The 10986-nt window shown below is 46.0% G+C and overlaps 1 pseudogene; it reads left to right on the top strand.

Moving 5' to 3' along the window:
* Positions 1-8987: 8987 nt before the first annotated feature.
* Positions 8988-9105, top strand: LOC126110031 (5S ribosomal RNA; annotated as a pseudogene).
* The last annotated feature ends 1881 nt before the right edge of the window (positions 9106-10986 follow it).

The raw sequence follows: 10986 nt of genomic DNA, 5'->3' as shown, positions 1-10986 counted from the left end.
TTCCTCGAAGTTTACGAAAAAAAAACAGTAATAAAGTCATCAATCGTATAGTAACTGGGGTGAAGAATGTCAACTGTGAAACAAATTGGCAGCAGATGGAATGGGGACCCACAAATTCTCCCAAGAAAACGTTCGCAAAGCTGTCAGCAAAAAATATGTTGGTTACTGTGTTTTGGGACTCCAAGGGTGTTATCCTCAATGATTTACTTTAAAATTTACGCTAAGGACAAAGCACGCACGCACGCACGCGCATACACACACACACACACACACACACACACACACCACGCCCGAGGGATGACTCGAAACTTCGACGGGGGGAGCAGCGCGAACCGTGGCAAGGCGGCTACACCCCGCGGCTCCGATTTCCTTGAAGGTGCGACAATTTACTCGGAGAGGTATGGTCAAACACTAACAAAGTTAAGCCAGGTGGTGCAAAACAAGTGTCGGGGAGCGCTTAGCATAAAAGTATTCCGCCCCCCCCCCCCCCCCCCCCCCCACACAACGCACGTCCACTCACGGAAAATCGTACGCACAAGCTCCGACGGGGTCTTAGAAGGAGGGCTTGTTTGATCATCGACCACAAAGCCCGGATTTGGCGCCGAGCGACTACCGCCTTTCCCAGCAATGAAGACGTGGGTTGCAACACACTGCTTTGATACTGGCGCCGAAGTGGATGCCAGTATAAACCAGTGGTTACAATTGCAGGCGGTATATTTCTACAGAGACAGTATTGAAGAACTTGTGCCGTGGCGTCATAAGTGCCACAGTTTGAGTGGCGATTATGTAGAGAAATAGCTTAGGGGGTGTATCTTTAAAATGCATAGGCCTACAGGGTCAGTCACGCGAGACGTAACGACCCTTTTATTTAGTGAGCAGTTGCACATATCGAAATGCGGTTTTCGGCAAATGTTTGAGCATCGAGGGACATGTAATTCTTTATTGTTTGGTTAATGTTTTTAGCACAGGTATCAACTGAAATATTGAACTTTTTTTACATGGAACCGTATACTTTTTATAACTGCATTCGATAGCTCTTGAGAAGACAATTACAGTGACATAGCGTTTATTAATGTTGACGTTGAAACCTGTCGTAAAAGAATCGTGAAATGTCCTAGAATGTGAGAGCACGGTGGCCGGAAACGACATTTGCGGTCCAAACACTGCCAAGCAGGCGTCTCGGACAAGACTGCGCTACCATAATAAAGCTTCATTTTCCCTTGAACCAACTCACGACTTAGATGCAGGTTCCGTACGAATGTTGAATATGGAAATACGACATAAATTAAAATCTATCGTATCACATAGCGTTTAAGAAAACTATTTCACATTCGTGTATTCTCCCAGATTTACGTGAGTTGGAACAGAGAAATCAGCTGTTTATTCTCCAAAAATACAGACCTCTTATGGGCTGCACAAAGCAACTACTGTGCTAGATATCTAAATGTCAGAAGGAACATCTGACGTCTCCTCTCCTGTACGTGGCTGTGAGCTTCTAACAAGGGGAACACCCCATCGCACCCCCTCAGGTTCAGCAGTAAGATGGACGAGTGGATAGCACGCCAAAAACTAAACACAGATCAAGCATAAAAACAGGAGGGAGGCGTACTGAACTGTGAAAACAGAAGCAAATTAGAACAGTGGACAGTCCAAGCTCAATATGTGAAACATAGAGCAGATTTGATTAGGCAATTCGTCGCGGTTCTGTGGTTACAGTGCTGGGCTGCGACGGGAGCGTTCCGTGTTCAAATGTCCCGCATGCCTCATTAATTTTTAACAAAATCATGAACTGTCCGTCCGGTCATTGACGTATTTGTTCTCTGTATTCAAATTTATGTCTGTGCCGTGGTGCAGCGTCCGTTTGCAACAGCGAAGTGTAAGGAAGAGACCTCCAGGCGTACGCACTTCTAATTGTTCTACACAAGTACTGCATGTTATGACGCTTGCGTTCCGTTTTGGAAGTTTTGACTCTTGAATCCCTCTGTTGTTGTTTTCATTTCTGTGAGAGGTCTATGCGGCATCTCGCCTGCTGTCAATATTCAGCAAATTCACTTGCGACGGTATTATATTCCTACGACATGACACATATTCTATAAGCAATTTACAGTATGACAATTGCCAGGACTACAGAAGGAGAACAGACATTTCAATGACTGGACGGATAGTTCCTAATTTTGTCAAAAACAAAAAAATAATAAAAGGGGGGGGGGGGGAGGGGGATGGGAGAGATTTGAACACTGATCTCCCGCATTGAAGTCCAACGCCGTAACCACGCAACCACGATATCTTCATCTTGGACCGTTCACTGTTTTATTTTGCTTCCTTTTTTTTCAGTTCAGAACACCTTCTTCCTGCCTTCATGTTTGATGTGTGTTCAGTCTTTGACGGAATACTCACTGGACCATTTTGGAATTAAATCTGAAATGTGGTGGTGGTGGTGGTGGGGGGGGGGGTGGAGTTTCCTTTGTTCGCGGTATAATACATCCTGTTGGACAACTGTCTCTACCTACACTGTTATAAATTATAACGTACGGGATACATTCATTGGGCTAAACATTTTATTAAAAATACTTTGGTGACGACCTGTACACCGCAAAATAAATATTTTTCTCAACGAAACGTCGTTTAATGATGAAAGGAAGCGCATAATGACAGTTTCATGGGCTACGTGCAATACATGCTGTTGGCTGATTTGACATTGCAATGCAACTTCGTACACACGTAAATGAAACAAACAGTTTAGTAACCACGATTTAGTAACCATCCGTATCACATAACGTAGGATTTTGTCTTCCAACGAAATTACTTCATCCTTTATTTAAGCGTGTGTTCAAACTGTTGACCATGTGCTGAAAGGCATATTTGCAATCGCCTTTGGAAAGAACGATGAACAGATGTAATTACAGTGGATGATGTGGTAGAGCACGAACTGGCGATTCGACGACATATATCGTCTGGCACAGTTGGGACTTCGTCATAGACTGCGTCTTTGAGTGTTCCCCAAGAGAGAAATCGAACGCAGTCAAATCGGACACCACAGGCCATTTGACAACACAATTTCGTACTATCCAACGTCCAGGAAAGTTCTCATTCAGTATTTGCGTTGCAAAGCGGGACAAGTGAGCCGGACTACCATCGTGTTGCAGCCACATACACTCTCGAATATCCGGTGTTACCTCTAACAGATGAACCGGCAGAATCTTCGTCAGAAAGTGTGCGTACGAATATCCATTTAGAATGCCTGAGATGAAGTAGGGTCGCACAGTGTGATTTCCTATGACGCCGCACCATATGTTTACGCTCCAAGGCCTTTGATGTTGCACCTGACGACGCCAGTGTGGATTTTCGGCTCCCCAGTACCGCACGTTATGCAAATTTACATTAGCGTGGTTAGTAAAAGCTGCTCCATCGGTAAACCGCACGCGGTGAAAAGACGTAGAGTCGTCTCTTAGTTTCTGAAGGACAACCCAATAAAATCTGCACGACGTTCGAAATCACAGTCTTCGAGTGTCTGATGCAGTTGACACATACAGGGATGAAAATTCTGGCGATGAAGGATGCGAACGACACTCGTCTGGCTGACACCACATTACTTGGCAATGTGTCTCGTGAGCACTGTGGCGATTCATTAGCGTCGGAGGCAGACCAGCTTCTTCGTGTTCTCTGTCAGTCGCAACCTTTTTCCTTGTCCTCCTTTTGACGTTCAAGCAGGCTCTTAATTATTCGTGAAACTGCATGCGCTTCGGACGCTGGCGATCCGGACAGACAGCTCTATACTGCTGGACTGTTTTTGCGGCATTTCTTTTACATTCCCCCCTAAAAGCAATAAATCGGATTTCTCCTCACTGGTGTACGTATGAGCACGCAACGAACGTTGAAGCACAGATGAGCAGCCTGCAGCGCAGACAGGTAAACAGGCGAATGTGTTGACATTCTGACACAGCGTAGCGCGAGAGCTCTGCTTGGCGGTGTTTGCACCGCAAATGCCGTTTCCGGCCACAGTGCCCTCAAATTACAGGACATTTCTCGATTTATTTTACGACAGATTTCAACGTCAACGTTAACAAACGCTGTATGACTGTAATTGTCTTCTCAAGAACTATCGGTTTGGTTTGGTGGTTGTTTGGGGAAGGAGACCAGACAGCGTGGTCATCGGTCTCATCGGATTATGGAAGGATGGGGAAGGAAGTCGGCCGTGCCCTTTCAGAGGAACCATCCCGGCATTTGCCTGGAGTGATTTAGGGAAATCACGGAAAACCTAAATCAGGATGGCCGGACGCGGGATTGAACCGTCGTCCTCCGGAATGCGAGTCCAGTGTCTAACCACTACGCCACCAAGAACTATCGAATGCGGTTATAAAAACTATACGGTTCGTTTAAAAAAAGTACTTGGTTCAATCTCTCCGTTGACACCAGCGCTAAACATCCCTAGGTCCGCTGTTTCCGATGTGGTAGTGATGTGGAAACGTGAAGGGAGACGTACAGCACAAAAGCGTACAGGGCGACCTGGTCTGTTGACTGACAGAGACCGCCGACAGTTGAAGAGGGTGGTAACGCGTAATAGGCAGACATCTATCCAGACAATCGCAGAGGAATTTGCATCACGATCCGCTGCAAGTACTATGACAGGCGGGAGGTGAGAAAACTTGGATTTCATGGTCGAGCGGCTGTTCATAAGCCACACATCACTCCAGTAAATGTCGTCCTAGCTTGGTGTAAGGAGCGTAAACATTGGGCGATTGAACAGTGGAAAAACGTTGTGTGGAGTGACGAATCACGGTACAGAATGCGGCGATCCGATGGCAGGGTGTGGGTATGGCGAATGCCCGGTGAACGTCATCTGCCAGCGTATGTAGTGACAACAGTAAAATTCGGAGGCGGTGGTGTTGTGGTGTGGTAGTGTTTTTCATGGAGGGGGCCTGCTCCCCTCGTTGTTTTGCGTGGCACTATCACAGCACAGGCCTACATTGATGTTTTAAGGACCTTCTTGCTTCCCACTCTTGAAGAGCAATTCGTGGATGGCGACTGCATCTTTCAACGCGATCGAACACTTGTTCACAATGCACGGCCTGTGGCGGAGTCGTTACACGACAATAACATCCCTGTAATGGACTGGGCTGCACAGAGTCCTGATGTGAATCCTACAGAACACCTATGGGATGTTTCGGAACACCGACTTCGTGCCAGGCCTGACCGACCGACATCGATACCTCTCTTCAGTGCTGCACTCCGTGAAGAATGGGCTGCCATTCCCCAATAAACCTTCCAGCACCTGATTGAACGTTTACCTGCGAGAGTGTAAGCTGTCATCAAGGCTGAGGATGGGCCAAGATCACACTGAATTCCAGCATTACGGATGGAGGGCACCACGAGCTTGTAAGTCTTTTCAGCCAGATATCCGGATACTTCTGATCACATAGTGTGTACGTTTTGCCGCCAAGTCTGGCAGTGTCATTCACCGTACTCTGTGTCTGCTCTAATGCTCAGCTGTTGCTCGCGTCTCCGTGACTATTTGTCCTTTAATGGGAAGGGGACTGTTATCTATCCAAACTGCTTGCTGGCGTATAGCACTCCGAGCCTTTTCTAGACTGCATCTAACAAAATTCTGGTCAATGTGAGGTATAAATGCCACAAGCTCTGTGTACTGTGACCACGAAATGTCCCTACTATGAGGAGAACAGGTGAGAGCTGGCTGGCCCGGTGCTACAGCTGCCGGCGGACAGCCGGACAGGCGCTGAATAAGCCAGCCCAGCAGCAGCGCCGCTGTCGCTGCCGCTGTCGCTGCCGCTGTCGCTGTCGCTGCCGCTGTCGCTGCGCTGCGCGGAGGCCGCATCAAAGTTTCACCGCCGGCCGGACACGACGGCTACTCTGTCCCTCTGGCCCCGCCTGACACGGTTTGAGGGCCATACGTCTCTCCAGGCCGGGACAACTCCTCCGTTCGCACGTGCCCTGCTGCTCATGTCCACTGCTGACAACACAACACTCTGGCGGTTTCGCCTCTGCGGACATCCAGTGGTCACTTGAACCGCATTACATAGGGGTGTCCGTATACCTCTGATCACGTAGTACGTGGGGCGTTTGGAAAGTCCGTGCAAATTCCGAGAGATGGCACCACCGGCGCGTATCGCGCTCTTGTTCACTTAGTAGCATCTTTGGAAAGAACGCGCACCAAGTTTGAGCCATATTGATCTATTTCTTTGTGTTTGGCATTCGCGTGAATCAATGAAGTCCATTGACTGTCAAATAAAGAACGAAAAAGACTTTCGTGTGGTGATTAAACATCACTTAATGAAAGGCAAAACGCCTGAGGAGACTAAAGAGAAGCTTGATAAACATTACGGTGACTCCGCACCTTCGATTACAGCAGTTTATAAGTGGTTTCAAAATTTTCGGACTGGCCATATGGGCACAAGTGACGCTGAACGTTCTGGACGCCCTGTGGAGGTTACGACTCCAGAAATCATTGATAAAATCCACGATATGGTGGTGGATGACAGAATAAGGTCCGTGACATTGCTAGTGCTGTGGGCATCTCGAATGAACGGCTACATAATATTTTGCATAAAAATTTGGACACGAGAAAGCTATCCGCAAGATGGGTTCTGCGATTGCTCACTCTCGACCAAAAACACAATCGTGTGAAGTGTTGCAAGGATGGTTTGCAGCAGTTCAGGAAGAATCCGCAGGATTTTAAGCGTCGTTTCGTCAGTGTGGATGAAACATGGATACATTACTATACTCCTGAGACCAAACAAAATCTAAACAACGGGAGAATCTGCACCAAAAAAGGCGAAGATTATTCCTTCGGCCGGTAAGGTTATGGCGACTGTCTTTTGGGACTCGCAAGGGATAATCCTCATCGACTATCTGGAAAAGGATAAAACTATTACAGGTGCATATTATTCATCGTTATTGGACAGTTTGAAAACCGAGCTGCAAGAAAAACGCCGGCCATTGGACCGCAAAAAAGTCATTTTCCATCACGACAATGCACCAGCACACGTCTCAGCAGTTGTGGTCGCAAAATTAATGGAAATAGGATTCCAACTCCTTTCACGTTCCTCCAATTCTCCAGACTTGGCTCCCTCGGACTACTATTTGTTCCCCAATTTGAAGAAATGGCTGGCGGGACAAAGATTTTATTCATAGGAGGTGGTGATTGCAGCAACTAATAGCTATTTTGCAGATTTGGACAATTCCTATCATTCGGAATGGATCAGCAAATTAGAACAGCGTTGTACGAAGTGTACAAGTCTAAAAGGAGACTAGGTCGAAAAATAAAAAAGGTTTACCCCAAACACGTAAGTAGTTTTTACTTTTGCACGGCTATATATCCAGTAGCAGGCTACAGATGTCTGATGAGGATGGCGATAGTACGCGTCTGCCCTCGACGGGACGTAGCAGGGAAAGTCCTACTCGTAACGACAAACGCGGACGGATACAGAGTGCAGTGCTGACTTCCGGGTGAGGTTTTTTTCGGTCCGGCACGGCCCTCGCGAGTTTCCGCGAGTACACAGGTTTTGCTTACGAGGCGAGACGCGCGCTGCGACCTTGACCGTTGGCCTTCGACGGCCACGGCTGGGAACACGTGCCCTGCAGACTGCACCCAGCCAGGCGTTACATTCATCACATTAATACTTGCTCCACAGATCACGAGTACGACGTTTCGTAATGATTTGGAACGTGTCAGTTTAAAACAAGGCTTCTTTACACAATACAACTATTTTCTGTCTTTCTTTCTTTTTTACAATTACTACTTCGTATCTAAAAAATTCACCTATTGAGCAGAAGGATCTGCCATTCAGAAATTATTTTAATTTGTTTTTAAATGCCGATTGGGTATCTGTGAGACCGCTATTTGGTAAATGACCAAAGATTTTTGTGGCAGCATAATTCACCACTTTATGTGCCAAAGTCAGATTTAACCCAGAATAGTGAAGATTTTCCTTTCTTCTCGTGTTGTAGCTAAGCACTTTACTATTATTTTTTAATTGGGATGGGTTATTAGTAACAAATTTCGTAAGTGAATATGTGTTCTGAAGGTACTGTGAATATCCCTAGTCCCTTAAATAAATGTCTGCAAGGTGATCTTGGCTAGGCTCCAGCTGTTATTGTGATTACGGCCTTTTATGCACTGATTCCTTTTCTTTTAATGATGAATTCCCCAAAATATCATGTCATATGATGGCTGTTGGCGAGCGGAGTGCACTCAGCCCTTGTGAGGCAAACTGAGGAGCTACTTGACTGAGAAGCAGCGGCTCCGGTCTCAGAAACTGGCATACGGCCGGGAGAGCGGTGTGGTGACCACATGCCCCTCCACATCCGCATCCGGTGATACCTGTGGGCTGAGGATGACACGGCGGCCGGTCGGTGCCGCTGGGCCTTCCAAGGCCTGTTCGGACGAAGTTTAGCTTATGAAAACACGACAGCAGCCATGTGAAACTCATCCTCACTTTTTTTTGTTATGAAGACATGTAATAGCAGATCGTCAAACGGACCGTTTCTTTAATTGAGATTGTCTTGCAACAGTATGGTCGAAATTTCCGACTTTTCTGGTGGATTTTGTAAATATTTTCTTTTATACAAATATTGTCCTGGCAGTAACGAAAGGAAAAGAAAGAAGAAAGAAAAATGCCAAATTGGTCGAGTTGTTCTCATCTTCCATACACGCTGCACTTGATTTTTATTTATATAGACAGATGTCTTTTTATTCCTCTCACAATGACATATATAACATGCTTTAAGAAGGTAGAACAAGTGGTCGGTCGTGGCTTTGAAAAAAAAAAAAGAAAACAGCTCCCGCCAATTGGCTTAGCGATCTATGAAAACCCAAATGAGAATGACCGGACAGAGCAGCTCCATCGTCGCGAATATGTCAGTGTCCTAACAGCTACACCGCCTCATTCGATTGCTCTCTTCTGTATTATGTCCCTTCGTTCACACACAATTTGTTTCGGGTAACCCAATATAGCTTCGTTACTGACTAGGTCAACGGCCTTGCCGCAGTGGTAACAACGGTTCCGGTCAGATCACCAAAGTTAAGCGCTGTCGGGCTTGGATAGCAGTTGGATGGGTGACCGTCCGGTCTGCCGAGCGCTGTTGGCAAACTGAGGAGCTACTAAACTGGGAAACAGGGTCTCCGGTCTGACATACGGCCGGGAGTGCGGTGTGCTGACCAATGGGCCCTTCATATCGGCATCCAGTGACGCCTATCGGCTGGGCATGACACGGCGATCCGTCAGTACCGTTGGACCTTTCGAGGTCTATTCGGTCGGAGGTTACATAGTATCAGACGTCTGAAGCTGTATTATACATGGGAGTTCAATTTTCTGAAGAATCAAGAGTTTACTGGTATCTGTTCTTAAGCCCCTGGAATTTCGTCTAATGTAACTCTATCGCATTCAACTTCCTACCAGAATTGTGGGTTCCAGCAGCACTGCTACTGATAACATTTTTAGAAATACATCGAAATTGCAAGGCTAACAAAAGAAAAATTAAGTGAACAAGTCAAGATGTAGAGGTTCTAAGCCGTAGCTGTTTACAAAGATCCACAGCAGTGCAGCGGAAGTAGAGACGAACAGTTTGATACAGGGCTTACAAAAGCCATCTAAGAGACAGAGCGAAACTTTGGCTAAAATCGTCCTTCAATGCAAAAAACCGCCTGTTCTTACATTCACAAAATGTAAAATTGGCGTTTGTGTGAATTTTAACCTCAAAATACTGAAAATTTTAACAACATAACGTTAACAGTTAAACCGTTTTCATTGTCTGACGTACTTACTACGAAGCTACTGTGCTTATAAAGGGTTAAGTTTAGGCTTACCGTACGTCCGGGATTAGCCCCGACAGTCCTGGTTTTTACTGCTGCCTGGCGTAATGTCCGAGTTGCTAAAAATGTCCGATGTTTCAGTAGATTATGACTGGCGAGGACTATTTTTGAATTTAGACCTATATGTTCGAAGTCGCCCTTTTACACATTCTATTACGACTGTGCCCACGTCAGCCAACGTTGGAGCAAACTCGGAAGTCGATGGGGAGGAGTGGCGTCTTCAATTTTCACTCGACCACAACAGCGGCGATGTTATGAACTGTAGAATTTTCCGCTGCAGATAAAGGAAAGAGTGATATTGAAGACCTTGTGAAAGCAGCTGAACATATGAGTGCTTCACCAGACGTAATGGATTTTTTTTAAAGCCACAGATGAGAACAACCGTATTCTGGAGTGTCTTGCTAAAGATGGTATATTTTCATATCATACTGCTTGACCGAACATAGTAGTTTCAAAATTCACCTCTTTTTCCACCTCTCTCGTTTCAAACTGACTGCCCCTTATAGATGCGCGTGTAACCGATAGTGACGTTTCGGAAAACTGATTCTACAACGGAAGTACGGGATTAATGTGAGAGCTGACTGTAGATACAAAGGCGGTAAACTGCCTGGATGTCAAAGATCAAATCGTCGGGGACTGCTGGTAATGTCAAGGATCAAACTAGTCGTCCGCCGTGTAAATTCAAAAGTCGAAATAACGATTACGTGCTTTGTGCAAAGAACTCTCCCAATTTCGTGGAAAATGCGGAAAGCGGGAAACAAATAGTGCATACGTTTTGTCTGTTCTCCCGTTGTGCTGGCGGTACAAGCTAGTTCTTTTGCACGTGCTTTAGTATACAGCGAAGTTGCAGCATTAGAAAATTGCAGCGAAATGCAGAAAGATCTGCAGCAGATAGGCACTTGGTGCAGGGAGTGGCAACTGACCCTTAACATAGACAAATGTAATGTATTGCGAATACATAGATAGAAGGATACTTTATTGTATGATTATATGATGGCGGAACAAACACTGGTAGCAGTTACTTCTGTAAAATATCTGGGAGTATGCGTACGGAACGATTTGAACTGGAATGATCATATAAAATTAATTGTTGGTAAGGCGGGTGCCAGGTTGAGATTCATTGGGAGAGTCCTTAGAAAATGTAGTCCATCAACAAA

This window comes from Schistocerca cancellata, chromosome 12, assembly GCF_023864275.1.
Source record: "Schistocerca cancellata isolate TAMUIC-IGC-003103 chromosome 12, iqSchCanc2.1, whole genome shotgun sequence".
Lineage (NCBI taxonomy): Eukaryota > Metazoa > Arthropoda > Insecta > Orthoptera > Acrididae > Schistocerca > Schistocerca cancellata.
This window is presented reverse-complemented; position numbering and strand designations above follow the sequence as displayed.